The sequence below is a fragment of the Oryctolagus cuniculus genome, chromosome 14 (genome assembly GCF_051225735.1).
Source record: "Oryctolagus cuniculus isolate XC-2025 breed Fujian yellow rabbit chromosome 14, ASM5122573v1, whole genome shotgun sequence".
In the NCBI taxonomy this organism is placed as follows: domain Eukaryota; kingdom Metazoa; phylum Chordata; class Mammalia; order Lagomorpha; family Leporidae; genus Oryctolagus; species Oryctolagus cuniculus.
This window is the reverse complement of record NC_142880.1, coordinates 11,406,804-11,426,955: the sequence shown is the minus strand read 5'-3', so window position 1 is coordinate 11,426,955 and position 20,152 is coordinate 11,406,804. Positions and strand designations below refer to the sequence as shown.

General features: G+C 40.6%; 1 long non-coding RNA gene across 12 annotated transcripts in view; it reads left to right on the top strand.

Annotated features, from left to right (window-relative positions):
• The window catches only part of LOC103349543 (uncharacterized), a 161,652-nt gene extending 145,635 nt beyond the window's left edge, over nt 1-16,017 (top strand). For 9 of the 12 annotated variants that reach the window (XR_011381884.2, XR_011381879.2, XR_011381875.2 and 6 more), the window contains exons 4-5: nt 14,744-14,901; nt 15,268-16,017. This is a non-coding gene — a long non-coding RNA (uncharacterized LOC103349543). Of the gene's footprint in view, nt 1-833; nt 1,788-14,743; nt 14,902-15,267 lie in introns of those variants that run through there. The other 3 variants (XR_016220465.1, XR_016220466.1, XR_011381877.2) reach the window with 3 other exon arrangements.
• The last annotated feature ends 4,135 nt before the right edge of the window (nt 16,018-20,152 follow it).

The following is a 20,152-nucleotide window of genomic DNA, read 5'->3' as shown; positions in this document are numbered from 1 at the left end:
TTGAGCCGTGGCGCTGGCCAGTCATCTCTGATATCTAACTAAGGCCTTGTGAGACTGTTGAGATTATCTTATGGTTATCACAAGATCATTTTTTAAACTAACATCTACATAGGGGGAAGGTGCCACTGGCCATTGACCATGAACAAGTTTTCTTCAGGTCTCTATTGATTTGCTTCAGTAATCAATCAGCTTGAGCAAACACTAAGCACATATAGATAACAGCAAGTTATGTGATTGCCATCTTAGTTCAAACCAATAGGAATCCATTATGATAATATTTGCTACCAAGAATGTCTCTTGTTCTGTAAGATATTTATGTAAGGAAATTTGACAGAGGAATTTGAGGATGAGTGTTGTAAGAACTATTATCAATGATTGAAGAGGTGGAGGAAATTGATATTTACAGGACAACTCCTGCTTTCCAGGTGTTGTATAGGACATTCTACTTATGTTAGTTTGTCCCCAGAACAACCCTATATATTTCAGCATTATTATTCCATTTTATGGATGAGAAGACAAAATATCCAGGATTTTCAAAAAATTATTGACTCTACTAAGCAAGTAAGTGGTAAAGCTGTGATTTAAACCCAAGGTCATAGTCTCTAGAATTTTGTACTGTCTTGAAGGCATGTCCCAGTGGAAGGTCTTAGAAGTCTTTAAAAGACCTTGGTAAAATGGGGCCAATGTTGCAGATGCCAATTTTGGTGAATTCAGCCTTCTCTCTCTCTCTCTCTCTCTCTCTCTCTCTCTCCTTTATATTGCCTCCCTTCTTGTCAAATCCACTCCCTCTAAGGAGTTTTCATTTGCCCTTCCCTTATTTCTTTCACTCCTAGGGAACATTGAAGATGGCTCATCTTCCACATCAGTTGAAGAAAAATAGTTTCACTATCAAGTGAAGAAGATCTACTACTCACCATTGTTTCTGTTGCGTACACGTGGCTGTCAGCTGCAAATTCAGGGTCTTTGCCAATGTCATGTAAAAATGACTCTGATATGTTCAAATCTTTCAAATTCCCATCCAACACTCTCTTTAATTTCTTTTTATTCGTTTAACATTCCCCACCCCTCCGGAAGTCTCTTCTGAGATATAGAACCAAACTTCTATGGCAAGTTCCCCTGTTTCCACGAGTGCAGGGGAGGGGATATGTGAAGTTTGGCAGCCTGTACCATGGGGGACCCTGTGTATGTGTGGTGTGAGTACAGGAAGGAGCACCCTTCCTGTCCAACAGTGAACTCTGCTTTATCCACTTTTGTATGGGAAATTTTTATGTGTGTCTGAAATATTTCTTCAAGAAAAAATAAGACTGCTGACGTGTGTATTATCAGTGAAAAAGCTTGATCAGTTTTTGGGGTTTCCACTCATTTGAATGGCAAAGAAATTATCCCATTCGAAAATTAGGATGGGCATGGTGTTTTTGTCACAGACGTATTGACTGTTTCACATAATTCAGTTTTTCTTTGTCCAGCTATATTTCCAAGAATGAGTCTAAATGAGGACTTTAAAAAAATACCTTACTAAAAGTGACACCAAATAATATTTAGATAATAGCAGGAGAGAAATGACCAGGACAGGCAACTGGCTTTCCTTCTCATACTCTGCTAAAACTAGATGTATCTTTCTATTGCAATGCTGCAACTTGTTCACAAATGCTTTTGAAATTACATTAAGTTTTACATTAGGAAATAAAATTCTTTGTGGAAAATTCTCTCCGTGGTATAATTTTTGTTTACTACTGTTCTTTACTAATTAAAGCAGTTAAATGAAAAATTCTACGGCAAGGTTACTGTTGGTATTTTATGCTTTTTAGTGAAAAAAAAAAGAATGTAAATGTCACAAACAGCTTACAGGAAACTAAATTCTTTTAGGAAAGTGAAATCTGTTCTAAGGTATGCTTTCAGTTAATCTCTAATCTAGAAGGAGGCTTATTTGATGGTTGTATCCTATAATTAGTGAGCTCAGTAATCAAGACAACTTTGATTTATTTCACTACGAGAGCTATGAGACTGAAGACATCTGGCCTGGGCAGCTCTGATGGTAAAATTAAAAATACACCTGATTTTGCTTTGTTACATGATTCCCTTAGAGGGACGAGAGAGGACTGCTGTATTCTCTGCACAGGGCCAATTCTGCAGCGTCAAAACTGAATAGTGTTTCTTTTCTGACAGTAGACTTTTGTATCATATTTCTAAAGCCAGTGAGCACCCGGGTGACGTCAATGAGTATGCAACACTAATTGATCAGATCCGTCTATCCGCACAGACACAAATGCACACGGTGCCTTGTGATGGTTGAAACACTACATTTTGGTTGTGTTAAAAGATCTGTCACTTTCAGGTCAGAGTTGGGTTTTGGAGGGGTGGTCCCCCACAATAGGAAATTCCGCAGACAACGCCGGTGTTGTAGGTTGTTTGTCGTTTGGCTTGTTGATGATGCTTAGCCAAGGAGACACTTCCTTTCAGAGTCTGTCTTCCAGACCCCAGGGCTCTGTTCTGGGCAGTTCAGCCTAATGGAATTAAGGCTGACATGTTTCAACTCTATTTCTTTATAAAATAAACATAAAACAATGGTTTCGATTTCTCATAAAACTCTCGAAGCCTAGGGGACTCCAACTTTCCCCTGTTCTTTACACATCTGTAAATAAAGCACATAAAAGAGGAACACAACAGGATAAATCAACATAAATTTGAAATCCACTGCAGCATATTAAATGGCGCAGGCTCAGTCAAAGAGAGGCTGACCCGGAGGCTTGGTGCGGTTTGAAGCTAATTGTTTTCGTCAGGATGGGAGCGTCTGGAAGTCCATAGCTGTATCCCACCAGTAAGACTCCAGTAACTGAGCTGGCCCACAGAGAATGGACCCACTTTGTAGCGACACAGCGGGCTCAGACACCACCTATTCTGCTCTCCAAACTGTCATGCATAACAACTTTATTGTGCTAAATTGAACTTGAAAGCAACCAAAGGCTATGAGAAGGAGAGGCTATGAGAAAAGCGTGCTGTCAGTGCTGGCAAGGGCTGACCTGGAAAGCAGGCCCAGAGACAGGGGAATAAAAGACCAGGCCCCATGAACACAGCATATTGTTTCATTTTAAAGTATGATTCCCATACCAGAGAAAGTAGCAAATGTGATGTAAATTTATTTAAATAGATTCGACCGCTTAAAAGTTTGCCAGCCGCTCTCATCCAACTTTCCCAGCTCTCTGATTCGTTACTTACAGTGGGAATATAATGACATATAGCCATCATTGTAACAGCTTCTTTGCAGGACACAATGATGATTAATAGCCGGCAGCACAGTCTCACATGGGCTCTGAAGCACTATGGCATTAAGCAGCCAAACAGCCCAAATCCCCCTTTTCTGTGCCGCTGAAAAGTCCCCTCCTTGTACCTTGCAGATAGGAACAAAGCCCATCTTAATTCCAATCAGCTTTTCCTCATTCAAAGGGACCTTCTCTTTTTCATAATTGATTCATGTGCATTTTTTAGTGTTCCACTGAGCTGAAGCCACTTTTCTCCTCTTCTCTCTTCTGTCCCCAACACCCGCACCCCTCTTTTATTTATTTTTTTTTGTGGGCGTGAGGAGTGGGAAACATTTCCACAAGAACAACAACAATAAAAAAAAAAGGTGGGTTTTTCCTTCCGCAAATATTTGCTAAATAGATTTCTCAATTAGTGTTCATTTGGGCTTTGCATGGAAAGGGTTTAAAACAAAAGCAAACTAGATTTCGCCATTGCTGGAAGTGGTTTTAGTTAGAAAAAGTGTGAGCTCTGGTGGGAGCCCTGCAGCCGTGCCCTGGAGCCTGGGGCACTCTCATTCCCAGAGGAATCACAGCTGGAGGAAGCAGAGCCTCTTGCCCCACACAGTCTGTTCGCTCCTCTGTAGCCCTAAGGAAGGAACAAGTGACCAAAATGGCAGGCAGCAAATTGAAACCACCAAACCCACCCCCTCCTTAAGAGTGGTAATACCACATGGTGATTATGAGTGGAAGCTCCTGTGCTATTCATAGGAGGCTCTCCCACTTTCAGGAAGGGCAATGCACTTGACATCAACCAGTGCCGTCTTGGAAGGGGATTCCATGGGCAAACCCATCTGTGTGTCTACGATGACATAATAGCCATGAAGTGCACAGTTGTACATGGGAGCATTTTACACACTCGCTTATATGTCTTACAACCTGGTCCCCATTTTTCTCTATGAGTAGGGTGACCAAGGGGCCCTGTTAGCTCAGGACAGACTTCATTTACACTAACTGTCCTTGCATGATTAATTACTAAATGTTATTTTATTCTAAAAAAGTATGGTGATTTGAAAATTTGAAAAACTTGTGCTTCTTTGCTATCAAAATGGCCCCAAGTGATTTAAACAAACTGAAGGGGCGGGCTCCTTCTTAATGCAGGTGGTTGTGGATAGACTTATAATATCCCAGTTTAGGGAAAAATCACCACCTTGGAAACCCTGCCACTGAATTGACTCTAGCAGCACCCATCTGTAAGAGGTCAGTTTCCCCCATGCAACTTCTCTGGTACGTGCAAAAAGCAGGTCATTTGCTGAAATAAAGGACACGTTGCAAACTAGATTCCAAGTGTGCCACTCAACTTCAGCTGGATCACAGTTCTCACACTTTCCTTCTCAGATAAAAATACTCTGCTATATTTTAGATCAATGAGCTTCCCTATGCTTTCATGTATACAAATGGCTAAATGAAGACTATATCCAGTGGACAGGAAGGGTTATGTTCATTTTCATTGCAGTGGTTATATCTTCTCCTAAAAAAGCATCATGTCCAGTCTCACGCCGCTAATGACGGGAGTATGTTCTGAGAATTCCATCATCTTAAATGATTTCACTGTGGCACAAACATTATAGAGTGAATCCACATAAATTTAGAGGGGTTAGCCCTCGACACACCCAGGCCGTACGGTACAGTGTGTTGCTCCTGGGCTGCAGACCTGTACAGCATGTACTGTAACCCAATGGTAGGTGTTGGTGTATCTAAATATGGAAAATGTACAGTAAGGGTGACACTGTGACTATCCAAAGGCTTTTCTTTCTCTAGTCATCACAACTTAATCTTCTCTTTTTTAAAGTATTCTATCATTAATGAAAGTTCTTGTGAGCTCAATCAGTTTTTTTAAAAAATATTTATTTATTTATTTATTTGAAAGGCAGAGTAACAGAGAGGCAAAAGCAGAGAGAGAGAGGTCTTCCATCCGTTGGTTCACGCCCCAGATGGCCACAACAGTTGGAGCTGCACCGATCTGAAGCCAGAAGCCAAGAGCTTCTTTTGGGTCTCCCACAAGGGTTTAGGGATCCAAGGACTTGGGCCATCTTCTACTGCTTTCCCAGGCCATAGCAGAGAGCTGGATCAGAAGTGGAGCAGTTAGGACTTGAATTGCAGGTGGCTTTACCTGCTATGCCACAGCACTGGCCCCCTGACTCTTTCATAATAATCCTTAGTTTAAGACATAAACACATTGTATAGCTACTCACAAACATATTTGCTTCCTTTATATGATTATTTTAGAAGCTTTTTTATATTTTTAAATTTATGAAAATTTTTTAAGCATTTTTAAACTTAAAAATGAAGACACAGACACACACATTGGCCTAGGTCCACACAGGATAGGGTCACAAACTTCTGGTGCTGTTGTCCTATGTATGGTATGTTGTAGACTCGGATGTCGTTAAGTGGCACATGACTGTGTCATGATTATATTTTTCATTCAGAAATCCCATTCACGGGATTATATTCCAGTCTATGGGCAATAGAACCAAAACCTCAAAGAGTGTTACAAATCCATGGGGTAATTTCCCAAGAGTGGGATTTTACAGGTGGATTACAGAATGAACTGGAAGATGCATCCTGTATCCTGCATCTTCACCTTCACTCCACACTCACCCACTGATTTCACCCAGAGCAACTGCCAGGCCTGCAAGCTCCGTTCATGGTCAAGGTTGTACACAGTAGTCAGAGGCCTCCCTACTGACAGGGCCAGGGAAGAAGCTCACATGTGCTCTTCATTCCTGAAAATGGATGGAATAACTGGGCTCCTGATAGGCCCGTTTCAGAATAGTTATAGCAAGACACAAAGATCTCCCATGTCTACTCAAACAATAGCCCACATTCACGGGCCAGAATCATGAATCTGTGCTAATAATTCCTTTAGAGTGGCATAGTCTGTGCGTGAAGTCATCATCCTAACCCAAGTCTGGGCCTTTCCAATCTTTATGAGCACTTTTAAAACTCCCTTTTAGATCATTACTTCAGAACCAAAACAAGTAGAGAACATAGAGACGTTTTCTGATAGACTTTCTTTTTCTTAATGGTTTTGACTGTGATTTTATTTGTGAAGTGGCTATGAGTTTATTGGTGAAGTGCCTATGTTCGGATAATCTTAAAATCAGTTCTGCAGCTCTGTCCCACTTTGATGGTGATGACAAGATGTTCTGTTTAAGTGAGTGGTGGTCACAACTGAAGTCCAAGTCTTGGAAATGACTTGGTATTTATAAGCTCCCAATACTTACACATCTCTGAGAATCTGATCTAATTCTAGTTGTCCCCTAACCCTTCTTTCTATCATCTTGCTTGTGACTATATCTGTTCTCAAAACATTGGCTCAACCTGCTAGGTCTTGTACAAATATACAGATATTTCTTAAATTTGCAAAAAGATCCAAGAGATCTTTGCGCCTGATATGAACAGGTATGAGTTCTGTTAAATCTGATTTGAACATAGTAAATAAAACCTTTTTTGATGTATTCTATGCCTTCATTTCCACACAATATTATTATGTGGAGGAAATCTAATACTGACTGATAGGCGCCGTCTCAGTGTCGAGAGTGCTTTGGTGACAATGGTCGTCTTAGATGATGGGGATGAGTATGGCTGTGAGATTCCCACATTCATGAATGACTTGACTTTTACTGGGCAAGAACAAGATTTTTAAATGCAGTGACCCTTGGGATTCTCAAATAAGTTTCCTTTTTCGACTCTGAGGTTATTTGATGAATTGCTGGGGACACGGAAGGATGGATCCATGCATACTACATTCATCTTGTCTTCAGACACCATTGGAGGAGACGGCTAGGTCAGGGTGCTGCTTGGACTTGGCTTGGAGATTATGGCATCACTCCTTCCTTCATCCACTCCAGCACTCTATCATCTTCAGAACACCTTGAAGCAAGCACCACACTTTGTCCTCTCAGTGGAAACTCTCCTTGAACCTACTAGGTAAACTGAGTCCCACTATCTTCACAAAAACCCCTTTCCCACCCAGGCATAATTCTGCCTGTGTGTCTAAAACACTTACTTTATGTACATACACCATATTGTAATCAAAATCCAGCTGAATAAATATATCACATCCTAGGTGATTTTTTTTTTATTACATAGTGCCTACTAGGGGACTTCATGGGAAATGCATATTATGAAAAAACTATGCATGGATTTGAAAATTGATTTTCACAAAAATAAATTTATCTTTTTAAAAAATTTTATTACTTTAATTTTATTTGAATGGGAGAGAGAGAAAGAGAGACCAAGAGAGATCTTCCATCCACTATTTCACTCCACAAATGTCTGCAACAGTGGAGGTGGCCCAGGCTGAATCCAGGAGAATGGAGTCCATTCCTGGTCTCCCATACAGGGACCCAAGTGCTGGAGCCATCACCTGCTCCATTCCACAGTGTGTATAAGCAGGAAGCTGGAGTCAGAAGCAGATCCAGGACTCAAACCCAGGCACTCTGGGATGCACAATCAGCATCTTAACTGCAGCAACACACACTTGCCTCGAAATTTAGCTTTTAATTCCACTTCTCACAAAGGTTTTGAAGTATATTTGTGTATTTGGAAGTATAAGTTCTCATCATTAGCTCCTGTCTTTATCCTTGATTCTGCTTGTCCATATTTGTCTTTCCTCTTCTTATTGCTAACCAGTTCTTTTTCAGTGATCTCGCAAAGACAGACTTACAGAAAGTAAATATCTCTCCATATGCTGGGTCATCATTGGTCTGAATCTCTCTTTATAATTTCATTCTCCTTTGCTAGGGATATGCCCGTCTCTTAATGTTTATGTCTGCCCCCCCCATCTACTTGAAAGGCAGAAGGAGAGAAGGAGAGAAAGAAAAAGAGAAAGAGAGAGAGATACCATTTACTGATTCACTCCCCAAATACCATCAATAGCCAGGGCTGGGCCAGGCCGAAGCCAGGAGTCAGGATCTCAGTCCAGTTTCCCATGTGGGTGGCAGGAGCACAAGCACTTGAGCCACCTGCTGCCTCCCAGAATATACCAGCAGGACGCAGGATGGCAAGCAAAGTAGCTGGGACTTCCGCTAGCACTCTGATATGGATGTGTCTGTTCCAAGTGATAACTGGCTGCACTACAACTCTGGCCCCACATGCCTATCTTTAAACTAATACCTGGCAAAGGAGAAAAGCTGCAAAGCTAGCAAAGCCGTCTGTGATACAGGTGAGATGTTAATTAGCCAACTTGGAAACTTTCGCTTCTAAACTTCTTTTTGTATGAAATCATAATCCCTTACTATTCAAGCCATCCATTTCTATTTGGGAATTCCATTACTTGAAGTCCAAAGCACATCCCCCCATGGGGATGTTCCAAAACCCCTGCTGGATGCCTGAAATAGCAGGCAGTTTCAAGCCCTGTATATACCGTAGTTTTGCTATACATACATACCTAGGATAAAGCTTAATGTATACATTAGGTATAGCAAAGACTAACAGAAATAATTAATAATAAATTATGACAATATTCTGTAATAAAAGTTGTGTGAATGGGGTTTCTCTCTGTATCCCCCCCCCTCCTCAAAATATCATACTTTTCCCTCTTCAAGTAAACAAAGCACCTCGTGGCTTCTCTGGTAGATTTATGTATTTATTAAAAGGCAGAGGCAGAGAGAGAGGGAGAGAGAGAGAGAGAGAATCTTCCATCTGCTGGTTCACTCCCTAAATGGTCGCAATGGCCAGAGCTGGGCTGAGCCAAATCGAAGAGCCAGGAGCTCCCTCTGAGTCTCCCACGAGGATGCAGGGCGAGATGCTGGTGAAAATCTGTGGAGACCAAGGCAAAGAGTACCAAAAAGGAGAGAGCTACTCGGAGAAAGAAGTGGGCTCTTCACACTTCCCGCAGAGTGCTGATCAGCAAATAACACGTGAGGAGGCCACCTGAAGTCAAGGGAAAGTATATCCAAGGAGATTAGAGGAAACAGCCTACCAATCTCAGGGATGGGAATAGTGCCCTTTCTCACCAATCAGAGCAGAAAACCTCATAACTCACAGGGCATTGGGTAGAATACTCAGAAGGATGTTTTTATAGGGATGGGGAATAGTTGATCTAGACAAAAAGTCACTCCAGTTCCATGTAACAAATCTAAAAAGCAAGATTTAAAAGAATCCAGCTGTTTCCAAGGCACTTAACCGCGTCACAGAAGAGGCTCCAGAATATTTATAGGCACAACGAAAAGCCAGTACACAACAAACAAAATGACAATGTCTGGTGTCCAGTGAAAAACTACCCAGTATGCCTAGAAGTGCATAATTCAGTGCATAATAATAAGAAAAAGCGACCAATTGAAACAGACACAGAATTGACAGAGATGCTCGAATTAGCGACAAGGACATTAGAACAGTTATTATAATTGTATTCCAAAAGTTAAGTAGAGATAGGAAAGATGAAATATAAACATGAAATCAAAATTCCGAAGAAAGAAAATTATAGTATCTGAGACAGGATGCATACTGTTGGGATTGCTGGTCAATCAGACTTTAGAGAGGACTATGCTGATCAACTTGAGGAAATACAACAGGAACTATTAAAAAACAAAGCACAGGGAAACAGAGACTTTAAAAAATGGAAAGAGTATCAGTGGTTTGTGTGATGATTTTAATAGGCTTCATCTATGTGTAATTTAGAGTCCCTCAGGATAGAAATAATCAAAGAAACATTTGGAAAAAGAATGGTGAGGTATTTTCCAAATTGGTGAAAACTATCCAAGAATCTCAATGAGCCCTAAACACAAGAAACATGAAAAAAAAAAAAAAACGCACACTAAGGCATGGCATAATTTAAAAACCAATGATAAGGGGAAATAATCTAAAAAATAACCAGCAGGTAAGGATGATAGTAGATTCCCATTCGGAAATAATTCAAGTGAGAAAACAATGGAGCATCTTTGCAGTACTGAAAGACAAAGAAAATGAACTAGAATTCTATATCCAGCAAAAGTAACTTTTAAAGATAAAGATGTCTCAGATATACAAAAACTGAGTTTATCACTCACAGATCTGCTCATCAAGAAAGTTACAGAAGTATCTTAAGGAAGATAGAAAATGAGACCACATGAAAACACAAAGTACTGGAAATTGCTGGTTTAGGAATAACTTTTTCATATTTAAATCTCTTTTAAAGATGATTTTTCTGATAATTGACTTTTTTTTTTTTTGACAGGCAGAGTGGATAGTGAGAGAGAGACAGAGAGAAAGGTCTTCCTTTGCCGTTGGTTCACCCTCCAATGGCCACCACGGCCAGCGTGCTGCAGCCGATGGCAGGAGCCAGGTACTTCTCCTGGTCTCCCATGGGGTGCAGGGCCCAAGTACTTGGGCCATCCTCCACTGCCTTTCTGGGCCACAGCAGAGAGCTGGCCTGGAAAAGGGGCAACCGGGACAGAATCCGGCGTCCCGACCGGGACTAGAACCCGGTGTGTCGGTGCCGCAAGGCGGAGGATTAGCCTAGTGAGCCGTGGCACCGGCCATAATTGACTTCTATATACTGTGCAGAGTACTCTTAAAACTCAGCACACAAAAATTTCAGTTAGAAAATGTGCAAAAAACCAACCAGACATTTCACTAAAAGGATGGAGGAAAAAATGACACAGGAAAAGGTATTTAATATCATTCACTATTAAGGGAATGCAAATGAAAACCACAATGAGCACATAAGAATGGCTAAAAGAAGAAGAAATGTGCTGGCACCAAATTCTGGCATGGAGACAGAGAAACTACATCTCCCACACAGTGGTGCTGGAAATCTGGCAATGTACTTGCCATGCCACCTGGGCATTTATGCCCGAGAAATGAAAATGTACAATCACAGAAAAGCCTGTACACCATGCTCACAGAGCTTTGCTTAAGTAGCCCCAAACTGAAAACAACAAAAATAAATAAGTGGTCCACTAAATATTAAATCATTAAACCTCAATAAATGAGTGACAAAACAAACTTAGTACATACATACCATGGAATATCCATCAATAAGGTACCACTGATACACATAACAGTTTGGATGGGTCAAAAGAATTGTGATGAGTGGAAAAAGCCAACTTCAAAATGTCACTTACTATGTGATTCCAATTGACATCAAATTCTCAAAATGACAGAATCATGAAATGGAGAAGAGATTTGAGGTTTCCAGAGGTTAGGGTTGATGGGGAAAAGGGGATAAAGAACATGGTATAACAGCAAAAGGCTTTCACAAGAAAAGTATTTGTGGTAATAAACTGGACTAAATATGTGTGTTTGGTATTATGGCATACAACTATGTGACAATGTCAAGTTTCTAATTTTGCTAATTTACAATAATTATATAAGATGTAACCATTTAGCTAAGGTTGTTGTTGGTAATGGGGTGTACAGGAGAATTGCTTGTGCTATTTTTTGCAACTTCTTGTGAATCTACAATTATCTCAAAATTAAAACTAAAAAAAAAAAACACTACCAAGAGAGTAAGAACAAAATCCAAAGACTGACAGATAATTTTTACAAAGTATATATTTGATAAAATACTTTTACATACAGAATATAAAAGATTTTTCAAAACTCAACAGTTGGGAAAAATAACCTAATAAAACATAGGCGAGATTTAAACAGACATTTCACCAGAGAAGATATACTGATGATAAAGTTATGAGGGAATTGCAAATTAGAACTACAATAGACTCTCACCCATGTCTGAGCATAGCAAATGTGGGTCAAGGTGTGGAGAAATTGGAACTGTAATATATGGGGTGGTAATGTGAAGAGGTGTAGTCAATATGGAAAACAGTTTGACAGTTTCTTCAAAAGTTAAATACACACTGTACATTCTAGCCAACTCACTCATAAACTGAAACCCAATAGAAATTAAAGTCCTGTTCATGGGATTCTGTATCAACTTTATTCATAGTAACCCTAAACTGGAAATGATTGAAATAGCCACAATATTTGAATGGCTAAACAAATTTGGAATATCTGTACAAAGGTATACTATTTACCTTAACACAGAATGAGTGAAAGAACTATTGATATGCGCAAGGATGAATCTCAAAATAGTTTTGTTAAGGAAAAGAAGCCAACGGGTATGTATTCTAGGATTCAATTTATACAAAGTTGAGAAAATGCAAGCTAATCAATAGTGACAGAACATGGACCAGTAGTTGTCTAGGGTTGGTTAGGAAGAAAAGAGCGAAGAGCAATCGCAAAGGAATATGAGACAACTTTTAGATAAATTCATTATTTTGATTGTGATTGTTTCACAGGTGTGTGTACATTTGTCTTAACAAATAAAACAGTTTATTTTCTGAGGGTTATTCTTTTTTTTAACTTTTATTTAATGAATATAAATTTCCAAAGTGCAGCTTATGGATTACAATGGTTCCCCCCCCCCATAACTTCCCTCCCACCCACAACACTCCCCTTTCCCGCTCCCTCTCCCCTTCCATTCACATCAAGATTCATTTCCTATTCTCTTTATATACAGAAGATCAATTTAGCATACATTAAGTAAAGATTTCAACAGTTTGCACCCACATAGAAACACAAAGTGAACAATACTGCTTGAGTACTAGTTATAGCATTAAATCTCAATGTACAGCACATTAAGGACAGAGATCCTACATGAGGAGTAAGTGCACAGTGACTCCTGTTGTTGACTTAACAAATTGACACTCTCGTTTATGGCATCAGTAATCACCCTAGGCTCTTGTCATGAGTTTCCAAGGCTATGGAAGCCTCTTGAGTTCACCGACTCTGATCATATTTAGACAAGGTCATAGTCAAAGTGGAAGTTCTCTCCTCCCTTCAGAGAAAGGTACCTCCTTCTTTGATGATCTGTTCTTTCCACTGGGATCTCACTCGTGGAGATCTTTCATTTAGTGGGTTTTTTTTTTTTTTTTTTTTTTTTTTTTTTTTGCCAGAGTGTCTTGGCTTTCCATGCCTGAAATACTCTCATGGGCTTTTCAGCCAGATCTGCATGCCTTAAGGGCTGATTCTGAGGCCAGAGTGCTGTTTAGGACATCTGCCATTCTATAGGTCTGCTGTGTATCTCGCTTCCTGATGGTTATTCTTTAAATTAACAAAATATGTAAGAATCAAGGTAGAGTCTATCTCTCCTCCTTTGAAGGCTGCCTCAATTAGAGAACATGGCAGACTTGAGGTTGGGTGCTCTGGGATTAGCTAAGGAAAGTCCACTTGACCTTTCCAATGGGTTCATTATAGGATGCATGTTGGGAGCTCTACGCCATCATGTAAGAAGTGGGGTATACCTGACTCCATGGAGTTTGAGAGACTGAGAGCCAAGGAGAGGCCTTTGAGACTGAGACCATATAGAGATGCCCAGACGGCCTCCCATTGGGAAGGGGTCTGAGCTCTGGTGATCAGCTGGGGAGAGAGCTCTCCCACCAGCACCACCCAGGTGAGCCATGGTTGGTAATAAAAATGACTTCTGCTTTACACCCCTACCTTTTGGAATGATTTGTTAAACAGCAGTAGATGAATGGATTGCCACCTGGTCCACACTTTTCATATTAATGGGAGTATATGACCTAAAACTTTTGTTCTTTCCAAGAAAGACAACATGTTAACAAAAAACTGAATGTCATTTGCATGCCAGACATTGTTACAGCTTTCTGTATGAAAAAAAATTGTCACTGGATATGCTCTAGCTTTAAGTTTGGAAAAATACAACAACTATGTGGATTAGAAGGAACACTGATACCTATCTAAAACCTTTGTATTTAACTAAAACATCAGTCAATCAACAAACTACAGAATGATGGACTTTGTGCCAGCCCCAACTTTGTGGGGATACAAAGGACATCTGGCCTGCATGTCCTCCAAGTGTTTGTCACCTGGGTGATGAGACAAGGAAAGCATTTTTGTAGCAGGACGTTTTGAATGTATTTGTAGAGAAAGAAAGAATTTGAAGAATAAATAATGAATGTTAGTTATCAGTGATTTTGAACTCATTCATTGTGTCTCAAAGGAAGACTTTTTGCATGATTATCTTGTTAACAATGAACCGCAGGAAATATAGCTGAAGAATCCTTATTTGCTAACTAGGCAATTTCCCTCCCACAATTTATCTACTCCCTTCAGTTCAGGATTATTCATGAGTATATATTTTTCAAGCGTTTTGTCAGTTTTAATTTGAAACAATCTTAGCAATGGGACCATTGTAATCCAGCTAATGTGAGAAAGAATGGGGTGCTGCTTAATGTAATTGTGCTGGCAGCTAATAGATTTGATGTCAATAGCGCTCATAGCATTAACCTGTGTTAGGTCTTGAAAGCAATTTCCAATGTTTCACATGCAAACTGGATAGAGGGGCAAAGTATCTGACACAGGTAATTCATAGCTGCTGAAGGAAGTAAAGCCCATCAATGCATGCCCCCAAACGATGGCTGAGTGGTTCCCTGATTTCTCTATGTTGAAACCTGTTATGTGCTGTTTAATGCATTTTAAAATTTTCTGTGCAGGAAGTGGCGTGTTCCAGAGGTGTGTTGAAGTTTGCCTGCACTGCCTAGCATGGCACAGTGGTTACCGCCTCTCTCCACTTCCATATTGAGTGACATCACCACGCAAGCTTAAAAACAGCCTCAGTGGAGGTATTAACACCATGGAAGTGGCAAATGCTGTAAGTTTGCTGCTCCCTCCGCAGGAGAGAGGGAACATTTACTAGCACAACCCCAGGCACAGCTCTGTCTTTAGCAGCCAGTCTGCCCCTGTATGTTTCTCCCACTTGGCACTGGTTTGAAAGGTACCCAAAGCAGAGGCATATGAATGAATTCCTGGGAAGGGAAAGAAACAGCAATCAGTTTTACAGAAGAGTTTATCACAGATAACTATGCAACGACACTTCAAAAAAATTATGGAAAACGGAACTAAAATATATTGATTTTCATGCGAAAATTTTTGAAATCCAGGCAGTTTTTTCATATTACAAGTTTCCATGAGCTTCTTGAAGACCCTGCATGTATTTATTTTTTCTTTTCTTTCACAGCTCTACCAATCATCAGGGGACAAAACTGTGACCTCCTGATTCCTGCAAGAGAAGAGAGAGGGAGACAAGGTGCAGTTAAGTAGTAAGAGTGTTCAGATCCACCACACAGGTGGCCCAAGTCTTCTAGACTATGGCTGTTGTATAGCTGACAGATTTGGCTCTGGAGATCCCAAAGTGAGGAGAATGCCTACCTTGGGACGTTCTAGTAACAGGACAAGTTTCAGTAGCTTGTTATGAAGATAGAATCGCAGGTGTTAAATTAAATACTGAATGGGGCTGGTATTTGGTGCCACAATTAGGACTGTGTAGAATTGCTGCATTCCATACGGGAGTCCCTGGGTTGGAGTCTGGCCTTTGTTTCCTAACCCAGTTTCCTCCTAATGCTCACCCTGGGAAGCAGCAGGTGATGGTTCAAGCGCTTGGGTCCTTGCCAAGCATAGGGAGGCTCAGACTAAGTACCTGCTTTAGCCTGGCCCAGCCCTAGCTGTTGTGGGCATTTGAGGAGTAAACTAGCGAATGGAAGATTTCCGCCTGTCTGTCCCTGTAGCTCTCTCTCCCTGTCTCTGTCTTTCAAATAATAAAAATTGAAAATAAACAAAAATTTTAAAAAATACTGAAGAATCGAAGGATATAGAAAGAACAATAATTGTAACTAGGTTCTTGTATATTTTTAAAATATTCATTTATTTATTTGTAAGGCAGAGCCAGAGAGAAAGAGAAAGAGAGAGAGAGAGAGAGAGAGAGAGAGAGGTCTTTCAGCCACTGATTCAATCCCCAAAGGCTGCAACAGCCAGTCTGGGCCATCTGAGTCTCCCACAAGAGTTGCAGAAGCCCAAGCACTTGGCCCATCATCCACTGCCTTCCCAGGAGCATTAACTGGAAGCTAGATTGGAAGCAGAGCAGCCAAGACTTGAAGCAGCACTCTGATATGGAATGGTGGCATATAAGAGATGACTTAACCTACATCCCACTAGCCCAATTGCTGTATTTTTAATATTCTCCTTTTATTTAATATCTCTTTAAAATTAGTGTGCATATTTGTAAACCATATATACACTATATATCTAATATCTAATATATTTATATATAAAATTTATATATATTATATATATATGCCATAATTGACAAAGCAACATCCATAGCTCGCAGGTGTTCTGACACTGCCTGGTAGGCAATAAGTGGCCTTGGGAGTGAAGCCTGCCCCACACAGAGTGAGTGACATAGCATGGAGAGAAAGAATTAAGTTTACATGCTTAAGAATATTTTAAAGATTCATTTTAAAAAATTTTACTTGAAGAAGAGTGACAAAGAAAGAGGGGGAGACATAAAGAGAAAGAGATCTTCCATCCACTTGCTCACTCCTCAATTGTATGCAACAGCCAGGGCTGGGCCAGGCTGAAGCCAGGAGCCCAGAACTCCATCTGTTTCCCATATGGGTGCAGGGGCCCAAGCACTTGGGCCATCTTCTGCGACTTTCCCAGGCACATCAGCAAAGGGCTGGATCAGAAGTGGAGCAGCCGGGACTTGAACAGGTACTTACGTGGATGCAAGCATTGCAGGCTGTGATTTAATCCACTGCACCACAAAGTTGGTGCCCTTACAAAATTTGATGCCATGACTTGAGAAAAAGTGTTTTGTGGGAGAATTAGACTGCCAGACATGGAAGGACTTGGGAGAGCTGGTAGTACACCAGGCTTTCTGTAGGCAGGGGACAGGGATCCTGCCCTTAGTAGCAGGTTTCAACCATCATGAGAGGTCAGCTCTTCCCAATGCTCTCATGCTGAAAAGTTTACACATTGATCCCATTGAAACTGATTGTATTTCCAGATTCCTCCATTTTGTCGCAAATGACCGGGTTTCGTTGTTTTTGACTGCTATATAGTATTCTATAGAGTACATGTCCCATAATTTCTTTATCCAGTCTACTGTTGATGGGCATTTAGGTTGATTCCAGGTCTTAGCTATTGTGAATTGAGCCAAAATAAACATTAAGGTGCAGACAGCTTTTTTGTTTGCCAATTTAATTTCCTTTGGGTAAATTCCAAGGAGTGGGATGGCTGGGTTGTATGGTAGGGAGTGAATTAAGCCAGTCCCAAAGGACTGTTCTCCCTGATTGGTGACAACTAACCAACCATAAAAAAGGAAACCTGTTGAAGTTAAAGGGATACTATGAGAAACATGACTTGATCAGCCCTTGTCCTGACTGTTGATGTACAATTTAATACTTTGTCCCTTTTAGTATTTTTTTGTTCTAGTTAATACTATTGGTTGAACTCTGTAATTAACACAACATTTATTCTTAGGTGTTGAAATTTAACTGAAAAGTGATCCCTCTTAAAGAGTGGGAATAAGAGAGGGAGGAGATGTACAATTTGGGACATGCTCAATCGGACTTGCCCCAAATGGTGGAGTTAGAAATGTGCCAGGGGATTCCAATACAATCCCATCAAGGTTGCATGTACCAATGTCATCTCACTAGTCCAAGTGATCAATTTCAGTTCACAATTGATCACACTGATAGGTCTAAGAGTCAAAGGGATCATACAAACAAGACTAGTGTCTGCAAATACTAACTGATGGAATAAAAAAGGGAGAGAATGATCCAGCATGGGAAGTGGGATACACAGCAGACTCATAGAATGGCAGATGTCCTAAACAGCACTCTGGCCTCAGAATCAGCCCTTAAGGCATTCGGATCTGGCTGAAGAGCCCAGGAGAGTATTTTAGGAATGGAAAGCCAAGATACTCTGGCAAAAAACAAACAAAAAAAAAACAAAACAAAACAAAAACAAAAACAAAAAAACAAAACCTAAATGAAAGATCTCTGCGAGAGCCCAGTAGAAAGAACGGGCCATCAAAGGAGAAGGTACCTTTCTCTGAAGGGAGGAGAGAACTTCCACTTTGACTATGACCTTGTCTAAATAAGATCGAAGTCAGTCAGTGAACTCAAGAGGCTTCCATAGCCTTGGAAACTCATGACTAGAGCCTAGGGAGATTTCTGACTCCGTAAACAAGAGTATCAAATTGTTAAGTCAACAACAGGAGTCACTGTGTACTTACTCCTCATGTAGGATCTCTGTCCTTAATATGTTGCCAATGTGAATTAATGCTATAACTAGTATTCAAACAGTATTTTTCACTTTGCATTTCTGTGTGGGTGCAAACTGATGAAATTTTTACTTAATATATACTAAATCGATCTTCTGTATATAAAGATAATTGAAAATGAATCTTGATGTTAATGGAATGGGAGAGGGAGCGGGAGATGGGAGGGGCACAGGTGGGAGGGAAGTTATGAGGGGGAGCCATTGTAATCCATAAACTGTACTCTGGAAAATTATATTTACTAAATAAAAGTTTTTTTAAAAAAGAAACTGATTGTATTTCTCTCCAGCTTCCTTTTAATTGGTTCCCCATTCACTATTGTCCTTATTCCTGGATTCACTTGGACAAACATATCTATAGTCCTATTGACATCCATTCATTTTTTTAAAATTAATTTAACAGGTAGAATTATAGACAGTGAAAGAGAGAGACACAGAGAAAGGTCTTACTTCCATTGGTTCGCTGCCCAAATGGCCACTACAGTCAGCGCTGCACCGATCCGAAACCAGGAGCCAGTTGCTTCTTCCTGGTCTCCCACGAAGGTGCAGGGGCCCAAGTACTTAGGCCATCCTCTACTGCCTTCCAGGGCCACAGCAGAGAGCTGGACTGGAAGAGGAGCAACTGGGATTAGAATCCGGAGTCCATATGGGATGCCGGTGCCCCAGGCAGAGGATTAACCAAATGAGCCACAGCACTGGCCTTCTATTCATGTTTAAATAGTGACCATGTCAGATTGCTGGTCTTCACTGTGAAAGTGCACATGGGACAGTAGCGTGTGTACACCAGTGAGCACTCCACTCGCAAGCCTGAGACCCAGTTTTCCAGAGGACAGGCCCAGTAGGCAACATTAGTCCTTCTCTGCTGCCTGTTTTCCAAGCTGAGCTTCTTTGGGCTGTTGCCTGCTGCTTCCCCACACCTCCGCACTATTGCCTCTCCTCATTGGCATTTACAACTCCCAGGTTTGTATCACTTACGGATTTCATTCATGTGTCATTTACATTTTTTCCAAATAATTAAGCCCAAAATTACATTAGAGATTGCTCAAGCTGCATGCCACTTGGATAAATTATGCATCCTGGTTCCTCCAGTCAATCACCATCTAGCATTTGCCACATTCTACAAGTCGCCTCACTGGGCAGGTTGTCTTCTCTGGCAGCTCTCAGGAGGACAAGGCTTCCCAGGGAATTACAAGGCGGAAAACATGCAGTAGTTGATTTTTGTTTTCTTTTCACATTTCAATTTGATCGTTCTTCCTCTGTCTCTTTTGGAAAAGAGTATGATTATCCTCTTACCTTCTATGACTGGTCAAAACTGCTATTTTGGAAATTAGTGAGATGGAAAATACTTTCACTAATAATTGGCTAAGTTTTAATGTACAAGTCATGGATGGCTTAGCAACAAGGGTACGTTCTGAGCAATGTATCCTGAGGTGATTTCAACTGTGTGCAAGAACCATAGGATACACTTACACAAGGCTAGATGGCATAGCTCAGTCACTCAACATGACCTCTTGAGGCATTCTTGAGACATGGTAACTGGGAGAGGAGTGAGGCTGCTGCTGTCATAACCTAGCATACTGTTTTCCAGTAAGATTTTTATATATCAATGGAAGGATGCACTCTAAAGTAAGGATAGAAAGAATAGTAAATGCATAAGCCAGTAATTCAGTTGTGTGTTATCAATATCAAGTATTATGTGCCATAAATAACTGTGTATGTGCTGTGATGTTGGAATGAGTGGGGAGAATCTTGCAGCTCCATTAGAATCTTGTAGGATCACT